Below are 10032 nucleotides of genomic sequence, written 5' to 3'. Positions count from 1 at the left end.
GGATGCACATTCTCAAATCGTTCCCTGAAACAGGCATCCTGATGCAACATTTATCATCTGCAAGACGGAAATGGACAGAAAATCTCATGAAGCAGAGAAGGGCGACTGATATTCCGTGATAATTGATGGAGATACCAGACTACTGAGCAGTGGTGGAAGCGGAAGAACGGAACAGGAAGCAACAAATTAAAGTCACTTGGCTATGGCTGTCGTCAGATGGATCAAAATAGAGGAAACTAACAGAGGGAAGCTGCGATGGCGGAGTGGTTAAGGCGTTGGATTCGAAATTCAATAGGGTTTTCCCGCGCAGGTTCGAACCCTGCTCGCAGCGCGTTTAAGGTTACAGTGAATTTTCACACCGATGAGATCGGCTGAAAATCATCTGCTTTTGCTATTGAATCGATTGCCTTCCACTGTTTCGCTGACGCGTTTGAGGCGGCACGGTAGCACAGCGCGGTTACAGAGCCTACAATCAGGGTTCAATTCCCGCCGCTGTCTGCACGGAGTTTGTCCGTTCTCCTCGTGAATGCGTGGGCTTCCTCCGGGTGTTCCCGATTCCTTCCACCTTCCAAAGACGTTCGGGTTGGGAGGATAACATGGGTGTGACTGGGCGCCATCTCGTTCGACCGGGAGAACCAGTTGCCGTTCTGCATAATTAAGGATTAAAGGTATGTGGGGAAAACTAGGAACAAACCTTTATTCACTGGAAGAGAAAATAACTGAAAACTACTGGATTGCGAGCAAAGAAGTCGGAACATGCTTGCCAATTCCAGGGTAGTTGGAATACCTTCGAATCCGTGCTTTAAATCACCGCGCCATTCAATTGCAAAACGCCGTTTCCTCACGTGAAGTAGTTCGATTTCAAGTAAATTACACGTTAGAAGTCCAACCCGTCCTTCATTGCGCCACCAAGCCCAGATGCATTAGACCCGAGTTCGAATCTCACATCCTGTCAGGGTGTGGTGTGCAGTTCCGCCATTGACTATGTGGGTTTCCTGCAGGTTCACCGGTTTCCTACTGTGATCCAAGGACACTTGGGTTAGAAGCTCATTGGCCACCGCAACGTGTCCCGATTGTATTGGTGATGGATAGCATCTGGGTGTCATTGATAGGAATATGGAACGAATGAAGAAAGATTGGTTTATGTTGGTGGTAAACGTTTCTTGCAGACTCTGTAGCCGAAAGGCTTGTTCTCCTGCTAGTTCCATCCATGCCTCCGTGACTTAATCGCTGTAAGGCTCTCGTTTATGCAGCGCAGTTGGCTTTATCAGCATCACAGTCGGTGGGAGAATACTTCGGAAAATCACTGGGGACCCATTAAATGAAAAACGAGCATTATCAAGAAATAATGACTGAAATCACAATTCATGGTCAATTTCCATTCTAATGCTTATTGTTCATGTTGAAATATTTGAACACAAATTGTTTGGAAGGTATACTCCTGATCAAATGTGGAATTGTGCTAAAATAAATGCGAAGAGGAGATATGATAGCTGGAGGGAGAGGAAATTGGAGTTTCAGAACTTTCAGACGTCATCGACACATGGAAACACACTGTCTTTGATCAACAGAGCAATCCGACATTCCCTGGCGTCAGGCAGCAGCATTGTTTCTTTTACTTGTATGTTTTTTTCATTCTTTTCATTCCATATGATCCATGTAATTCCAATTACAAATATAAGTTCTAAATAATCCACATCTCATACAAAATGCGTGTAATGATTCCACATTCAGCAAGGTCAACATCATTTCAAGCTCTCACCTCTGAGGGAATGGTCATTTGCTGCTTCAGCGTCTCCGTAAGTGTAAAATGTCGGGGAGAAAACCTTAGCTCATCGTCTCTGAATGGACTTGAACCACAACCTTTCAGTTAACAGCCGAACGCTCTGGTCCATTGTGCCACAGCAACGGCTGATGACAATGATCATCGACAGACAATCTCACGGTGCAGCGACACAAATCAAAAACTTAATTCCGTTTCCTATTCTCCGCTTTCCCTGCTAATTGATTGCACAAGATGTCGGTCCCTTTACAATGCTATCCAATTGATGGATCAGAATCAATCAGAATTAACCATACGATTTCCCGTGTTACGGGCTCTCTGTTATTTTCTCAAATTAACGAGTTGGTCATATTTGATTCAGAGAATCGTCTCCTCGTGTTCCCAACAGACCTGTAAAGCAGCTCAGTGGCAGTTAAAAGAAAAAGTGAGAGAGATGAAGAGAAGGGAAGTGAGAGATATGAAGAGAAGTGAAGTGTCAGAGACGGTTCATGTGAAGGTGGAACAAGGTGGAAATCGGCAGAGATCGGAATGAAAGGTTTGACCTCTATGTTAGGGAGCAGAACCAATGCAGTCTTCAATGTACTGAAAGAGAGTTGGTGAGGGGGCTCAAGAGGGCCTGAAACAGATCTTTATTCTCTCCTTGTTTCTCGGATTCAATGTCTCAAATAGAGTCATGAAGTGATAAAGCACAGTAACACGCCTTTCTGCTCAATACGTCCCAGCTAACGAATGAGAAAAATTTGATCTCGTCTCATTTGCCTGAGTTGGGCCCATATTCCTCGCAACATTTTCAATCCATGTAACTGTCTGTATGTCTTTTAAATCTGTACTTGCACCGGCCTCTCCAGTTCCTCTGGCAGCTCATTTCACACACACACCACCATCTGTGTGAACAATTTGTCCATCAGATCCCTTTCAATCTTTCCTCTCACCCGAAATGCATGCCCTCCATTTACTGTTCATCCTACCCAAGAAAAAGAGACAGTAACAATCCAACTTATCTGTGGCCCTCGTGATTTTATAAACCTCAGTAAAGTCACTCCCCGGCCTCCGAAGCTCCAAGGGAAAAAACACGGTTTATCCAGTCTCTTCTTATAAATGAAGCTGTCCAGTGACGGCAACATCCTTGTGAATATTTTCTGCACGCTCTGTAGGTTAACGACATCTTCCCTGCAGCGAGTGACCAGACTTGCACACAGTTCCCCACGTGCGTCCTCACCAACTTTATGCACAGCTCTCACGTGACGTCCCAACTTTGTACTCAGTGCTCTGACTGATGAGAGCAAGCGTGACAAACATCGTTTCCACCAACCTGTCTACCTGCGTCGTCAAATTCCGGAAACTGTGTACTTATCCTCTGAGATCTCTCGGTTCTACAACACTCCACAGGGAGTTCTCATTTACTGCCGAAGTCCTACCCAGGTGTAACATCCCAAAATGCGACACTTAACATCCCAAAATGTGGAACTCCAGTGGACACAACCTTCCAATAAAATATACCACACTCCACCACCTGACTCCGACTCCTCCCACCACGCCAAATTAGCATCCAATTGACTTGTTGTAACTGTGTCCCATGTGATTCAAACCTCCTGACCAGTGTACCACGCGGGACCTTTTCAAAGGCCTTTCGAAAGTCAATATTCCTACAAATGTCCACCGTTATCACCTCATCGATCTTTGGGGTCATCTCTTCAAACTTCAATCAAATTAGTGAGGCAGTTTGCTCGGCACAAAACCGTCCTGACTCTCCCTATTACCAAATGCAGGTAGATCCTGTCTCTCGGAATACCTTCAAGTAACTTCTCCATCATAAATAGCTTCATCGGCCAGCAGTTCCCTGACTAATCCTTACAGAGCTTCTGAAGTAAAGGTTCCACACCAGACATATTCCCGTTTTCCGGTAGATTTACCTTGGTTAACGACGTTCCAATAATCTATTCCCGGGACCGAGCAATTTCTGTTTTGCCTTTCCACGAAGTCAAAGGCTACACGTGGTCAGACCCGGGATATTAACCGCCATTATATGTTTTAAATCTCCCAGTGCTTCTTTTTTTTTGTCATGTGGATATGATTGAAGACATCACTATTCGCTTTTCTGAACGTCCCAGCTTCCATGATCTTCTCCATGGTAAATACCGGCAAGACATTTCCATTTAAGACCTCCCCCATATCCCTTGTGACTCCACACAAAGATAACCTCAGTGATCCTTAAATGTACATTCTCGTCCTTGTTACCTTTAATATCCAGAGAATAACTAAGGATTCTCCTTGACCTTTCCCGATAAACCTATGTCATGTCCTATTTTCGCCCTCCTGATTTCCCTCTCAAGTTTACTCCCGCATTCCTCATGCTGCTTGAGGGCTTCATCCCAGCTGCGCAGACTTCATTCATTTTCCTGACCTTTCTCAATTCTCCACATCAAACATCGATCACTATTTCTGCCAGCCTTAACCTTCATTCGAACAGGAATTGTGAGCTTGATTTATTCGACCGGTAAATTCTTTGTGCCAACTGGTAAAGACTTTCTCATTCTTTTCCCATTGATAACTTATTCTGTTCCGCCGGACTGTAAACCCACTCGGATAGGATTGGACCGAAATATCCCAAAGTCGATGTTAATGAGTAAATGTAAGATCAAAGAACGGGGCCGAAGGAGAAGAATTATATTTTCAGTCGCAGTTCGGGGTTAAAAAAAACATAAAATTTATTTATTTCTCTCTCTCTCTCTCTCTCTCTCTCTCTCTCTCTCTCTCTCTCTCTCTCTCTCTCTCTCTCTCTCTCTCTCTCTCTCTTACTGAGTGCAGAGATCCATACTCAGCCAAATCACCAACTGCCGGTAATCAGTAAGAGTCCAGTTGTTGTCTGGAATCGCCGCGTTTCTGAAGTCCCGGCATGTTTTTCAGTCCTGGCCTGCAGATGAGTCTATGGAGAGCATCGAGAGACTGAGGTTCCCTCCTGCATGAAACCACAGAAGATTAGCAGGCAGGTGTATTAAGTATTTCGGAAACCAACTGGCAGTTTGTCGGTTTTTGCAAGGGGATTGGAGATCAGAAACAGATACATTCATTTAATACAATTGTATAAGTTTGAGAGGCCGCCCCTGGAGTAATGTGCACAGTTTTCCTCCGCTGCCTCGGTAACGGATATGGTAGCATTGGTGGCGGCTGGGAACGCATGGACTAACCTAACTCCCGGGATGAATGTGCGTGCTGAAAACAACAGCTGATGAAGTTAAAACTGGACTGTTTAGAATAGAGGGGTGGCCATTCTGAACAGTGTGGGGTTCCAATGGACCATGACTGATGAGATGTTGAGATGTGTCCTTTTGTCGGAGAGGAACTGTTGAGGAAAAATAATTGCAAGGATGATCCTTTAAGACTGAGGTTAGTTTGAAGATCTTGATTCTCCATCGTCGCTCTCTGAAATTCTCCACGACGCAGAGTTGTGGAGGTTGTCACTGGACTATTTGCAGAGGACATGGATATATTTCTGAAAGATCAAGGAAATCGAGACTCTGTGGAACTGGTAAAGAGCAGAGGTTGGGGCCTGGGGCAAAGCAGCCAGGATCATATTGAGTGGCCGAGCTGTTGGCAGCTCCCGTTGACGTGTCAACCGCAAGTGGCGTCTCCGAATTCTCTTATCCAGCAAATCGTGAAACCCACGGGACCGAGCTCCCCGAAAAATGTTTCATTTAGAACGTGACTTAAACTGTAGTGAAATCTCTGTTCCCACACTTCATTTAAACAAAAAATGTGAACAAAACTGTCACCGACAACCTGCGCAAATGGCACCAACGTCACTCTGTCCAACCAATGACCAGTGGTGAGAAGATGTCACAGACTCTCCTCTCCAAAGTGCCTTCACTGATCACCGCCCGCACTCTGTGTCTGCTGCATCTCAAGCTGCTGTGAGAGAACCGCACTGTGATTTTTCAACTTTTTTCTCCACCTAAACATCTCCGGTCCTGTTAACTGGAATGAATTGACGTCAATTGCAAAAGTCAAAATTACAAATTTAAAAATCAGCAGATGTCAGGAATGGGATTCGAACCCACGCCCCCAGTTGGAGACCAGAACACCCCCGTTTCAACGGAAGGACTTTCATTCCTTGAGTCTAGCGCCTTAGACCACTCGGCCACCCTGACAGCCCTGCATAACCCTCTTCACATCCGACACAAACGGTTTTATTTGAGAACAGACCAAAAGCATGTGTTGATAAATTGTTAGGCAGGATAGTTTGAAACCATAAACTGTACTGCCTAAACTTTATGCTGTGATACCTCATATTCAGCCATCAACTCACCGAAACATTTCACGTGAGATACCACGAGAATGAGAACTGTGAAATCATTACCAGGTCAGGCCACGTATAGGAACGTTATTCGGTGGTCAGCAGTTGCCGGCAGGTCCAGATTGCTCATTATATGGGTCGGGGGAGGAATGAGATCCTCTGCCACGTCAAACCCCGGGCAGTGAGACCGTGCGGTCAATGACGGCGTTCGCCCTCGAGCCCTCGGCCATATCCCGCTAGCTTCTGCCGCCTGTTGCCAGTGATCTGCAACAACTGCAGGTGCAGAAACATATCGGAACGTGTCTGGAGTGGAAGGACAGGGTCACAATGTCCAAAGAAGAGGGAGAAGGATCAGAGGGCAGCTCATGTTCTGGGGTGGACTCTGTCAGAACTGCAGGCAAGCATGACTGGATGCAGTGCAGGGACAGGTGAAGTATCAGATATCATCACCATCTCCACGACAGAGACAAAGTCAAGGGTCCAATTCACTCCTCAGATGGCGATGTGTCCAGTGTGTCTTTAACTGTTTCAATTCCTTCAGTTTGGTAATGAGACGATTGACCTGAAAATCTTAATCAAGTACGAAAAAATAATGAAGTCGACCCAGAAAAAAAAATCACTTGTTTTGTCGGAATATAAATAGTGCATCTCCCCTCTACAAGGGAAGCCTCGGACGTATGATGGGCCAACCTTCCCTCATGTATCTGGTCACCTGAACACGAAGGATGCACCGTTCTGCCATTTTTAATCAAGTTCGAAAAAATAATGAAGTCGACCCAGAAAAAAAAGATGACTTGTTTTGTCGGAATATAAATAGTGCATCTCCCCTCTACAAAGGAAGCCTCGGACCTATGATGGGCCAACCTGTCCTCATGTATCTGGTCACCTGAACACGAAGGATGCACACTTCTGCCAATAGATAGAGCCGGAATGTGTGAGGCACGGGGAGTACTGGTTGTAAGTTAAAATTATCAGCGGTTGTTGCCCGTCTGGTCCTTGTGTCTTAATATGTGAGCGCTGCGAGCAGGGTTCGAACCTCCGTGGGGAATCTTTATTGGATTTTAGGTCCAACGCCTTAACCACTCGGCCATCGCAGCTCTGCCTACGTTTACTGTTGCACTGTATCGGAGCAAAGGTTGTTGATCCTGAAGTGTGGGTTAAAAAATGTTTTGTTTACAGCAAGAGAGAGAGAGCAGTGAAGAGGTTGAGTCATTGGTTCGATCTGAATAGACGTCTTGTGCCGTTTGGAGATATATTTTCTACCTCGTTAGTTCAGAAGCTGAGGGTGCGGAGAAGTCATTGGCTTCTCTGCCGAGTATGAACGAATTTTCCACTGCATGGGATTAGAGTGGAGTTCCCGGCTCCGTGAGACACGGAATTTCGTTCACAGTGAAGAAACGAGTGTGTCCCTTCAACTGCTCAATGCAGTGTGATGGACAGCGAAAGTTACGGCCTCCTCGATGTTTCAACCGCCCCGATCGATGTTCAACACTGCGGTAAAGTCCATTCGTTGTTCCACTGGATACCACCATGTGACTGATTGTGGACGATTCGTTCTCGGTCATTTCTGAAATATCTCAATGTCTGCAGAATGGATAATGACGTGGGGTCACGATGAATGACACCTTGGCTGAACTCTTCGGAACATTCTTCAGCCGGTCAGAGGAGAATCGACACCTGCGCGGATTTGAAGCTGTTCCCCGCAAGGGCGGTTCCCCAGATGGTTAATCTACTCGACGTTCATGGAGTTGTCAAACTTTTGCTGATTTGAGTGATAAGATGCTCTCTTCACACACTAGGTGAAAAACCATCTTCATGGAAATCGCCTGCACTCTTTGAAATCGATAATTATTTGCAAACAGACGGAATGTAAACAACGTGAAATAAGACAAAGCAGTTTTCTTTGAGAAACAGCGGACTGGTGTCTGATATCATGAAACTCAGTTCACACATGAGACTCCTGCAAAAGTGGGCCTCTGTTCTGTTAACTGAACTGATTGGAAATATTCACCAACAATGTAAGCTGGGCTGGAATTGTCACTTCCATCTAAATATCATGGGACTATGTTAGTTCATTCAATTCTTCATGTCGAACTATGACGGTCACCAATTTCTTGTAGTTTAGCGAAATGAGCGTCGACATTAATCAGACCATAAAAAAGATTTTAATGGAGGCTGACAGGGCAGGTATTGGGATGTTTTAACCAGTGGAAGAGTTACAAACAAGGGGACGGAACTCTAAGATAAAGAGCAAGCCACTTGAAACTGAGGTACCTAAAATTTTCTTCACGCACAGGGTGGTGAAGCTCACGAATTCTCTCCCAGGGCAGGAGATGGAAGCTGGATCATTGGAATAATATTGAATGGGGTGGATGAATATTTGTTGGAGCAGCAGTAGAGGGGTTTAGCTAAATAGCCTAGAAGAAGATTTTTGACCAGGACCAACTGGTTCAGCTCCATCTCACATTCCGCTTAGTTACGTTCATCGTCCTTTTCCTGAACCTGAAAGTCTTCTGTCGCGTCACCGTCGAACTCTTCCACTTCACTCCTGCACTGTCTGTATTTTACTTGTTTTCAGTCCCTCTCTGCCTCACAGCTCACCAAGCATTTTCATTCCCCAAATGTCCAACCCGACATTCCTCCCTCTGGGCTGTTACTGCATTCACCGTTCCCATCAGCAGATGACTGCATATTTGGGAAACAACGGATGTGAATAAGGGACGAGAGAGTTAGGGAAGGCTGAACCATGATGTCCCTGACAGTCGAGAGGAACAGAAGAAGAACGCGAAGGGCGATAGGACGAAAAAAAATTGTAAATTGGGGAAGACATGTGATCTGTGGAAGGACAAGTTTGTTCAATGGCCAAAGCGAGGATGGGGCAACACAAAGTAGGTGGCCAGTGGGAGAAAGCAGGGAGGGAGAATCAAGATTTAAAATGCCTAACGGTCGAGAGTGGGATTCGCCCCCATGCCTCTAGTAGAGACTGCGACCTTAACGCAGCACTTTAGACTACTCGGCCATCCTGACGACGACAGGTAGCGAGAGGACTAATTTCATTACTGCAGCCAAGGAAAAGATTAAGGTGCATTGACGTTTCCGGGGGTGGATTCAGGGAAATATTCTTCATTTTCACCCCGGTGCGATATTTCAGAAGCATGTGATTAATTTCTTGAAGAACACCTTCTCTTGAAGCTGTGATGGGATCAAACATAAAGAGTCGAGGTGACGGTCTGGAGTGTGAAGTGCTGCTAATGTAGCTAGGAAGCTTTCAGTAAATCAGGCGGCATTGCCACTGCGGAGATTCCGTTCCTGGATGCGGTGATACAATGTTTGGAAGTAGAAGGAGCAGTGAATCCGAAGAAATGAGCAGAATCTGAAGCAATTCCCTCGCCAGCAGCTGAACAAAAGAAGTTGATGCAAGTAGCATCTCATTAACACAGATGTGGGACGGCGCGAGGGCTCCGTGGCTTAACTGGTCAAAGCGCCTGTCTTGTAAACAGGAGATCCTGGGTTCAACTCCCAGCGGAGCCTTTCATTTATGCGGTGAATAGCCGTGTGATGAAGGTGGGTTCCAAGCAAGCACCTCCAAACATAAAACAAAAAGCAACAGAACAAAGAAACAGCCCCCAAAACACAACAGGTCCGTTGGTGTCTGCGGAGCAAGGAACAGGGCGAGCGTTTCAAGCAGATGACGTATCCGATGACTTTGTTTTCCGCTTCCTCGCATTTATTCGGCGTGGTGTTAGTTTTGGGTGACAATCGTTTGCAAACGCGACCAAGTCCTGCGTTGTGACCTTGAGCAGCTCCTGTTGACAAGCAATCCCACCCGGCAGTGAACATGACTTTTCGACTCGAACTCCAAACAGTTGGCTGTGTATTTCAAGACACGGTAGAAGCAGCGCTGAAGACATGAGGTGGAAGGCAGGTTGATATTGAATACTGTTGCACCCATCTG

The 10032-nt window shown here is 45.9% G+C and overlaps 4 non-coding genes across 4 annotated transcripts; 2 read left to right on the top strand and 2 right to left on the bottom strand.

Moving 5' to 3' along the window:
* The first annotated feature begins 249 nt into the window (after window positions 1–249).
* Window positions 250–331, top strand: trnas-cga (transfer RNA serine (anticodon CGA)). Its single transcript has one exon. It is a non-coding gene; the product is annotated as a tRNA-Ser (tRNA).
* Window positions 332–5816: 5485 nt separating this feature from the next.
* On the bottom strand, window positions 5817–5931 carry trnal-caa (transfer RNA leucine (anticodon CAA)). Its single transcript has 2 exons — window positions 5894–5931; window positions 5817–5862 (listed from the first exon to the last, which is right to left on the bottom strand). It is a non-coding gene; the product is annotated as a tRNA-Leu (tRNA).
* A 1161-nt stretch (window positions 5932–7092) lies between these two features.
* trnal-uaa (transfer RNA leucine (anticodon UAA)) lies at window positions 7093–7174 on the bottom strand. Its single transcript has one exon. It is a non-coding gene; the product is annotated as a tRNA-Leu (tRNA).
* A 2360-nt stretch (window positions 7175–9534) lies between these two features.
* On the top strand, window positions 9535–9608 carry trnat-ugu (transfer RNA threonine (anticodon UGU)). Its single transcript has one exon. It is a non-coding gene; the product is annotated as a tRNA-Thr (tRNA).
* The last annotated feature ends 424 nt before the right edge of the window (window positions 9609–10032 follow it).

The sequence above is a fragment of the Pristis pectinata genome, chromosome 34 (assembly GCF_009764475.1).
Source record: "Pristis pectinata isolate sPriPec2 chromosome 34, sPriPec2.1.pri, whole genome shotgun sequence".
NCBI classification, from domain to species: Eukaryota; Metazoa; Chordata; class Chondrichthyes; order Rhinopristiformes; family Pristidae; genus Pristis; species Pristis pectinata.
This window is presented reverse-complemented; position numbering and strand designations above follow the sequence as displayed.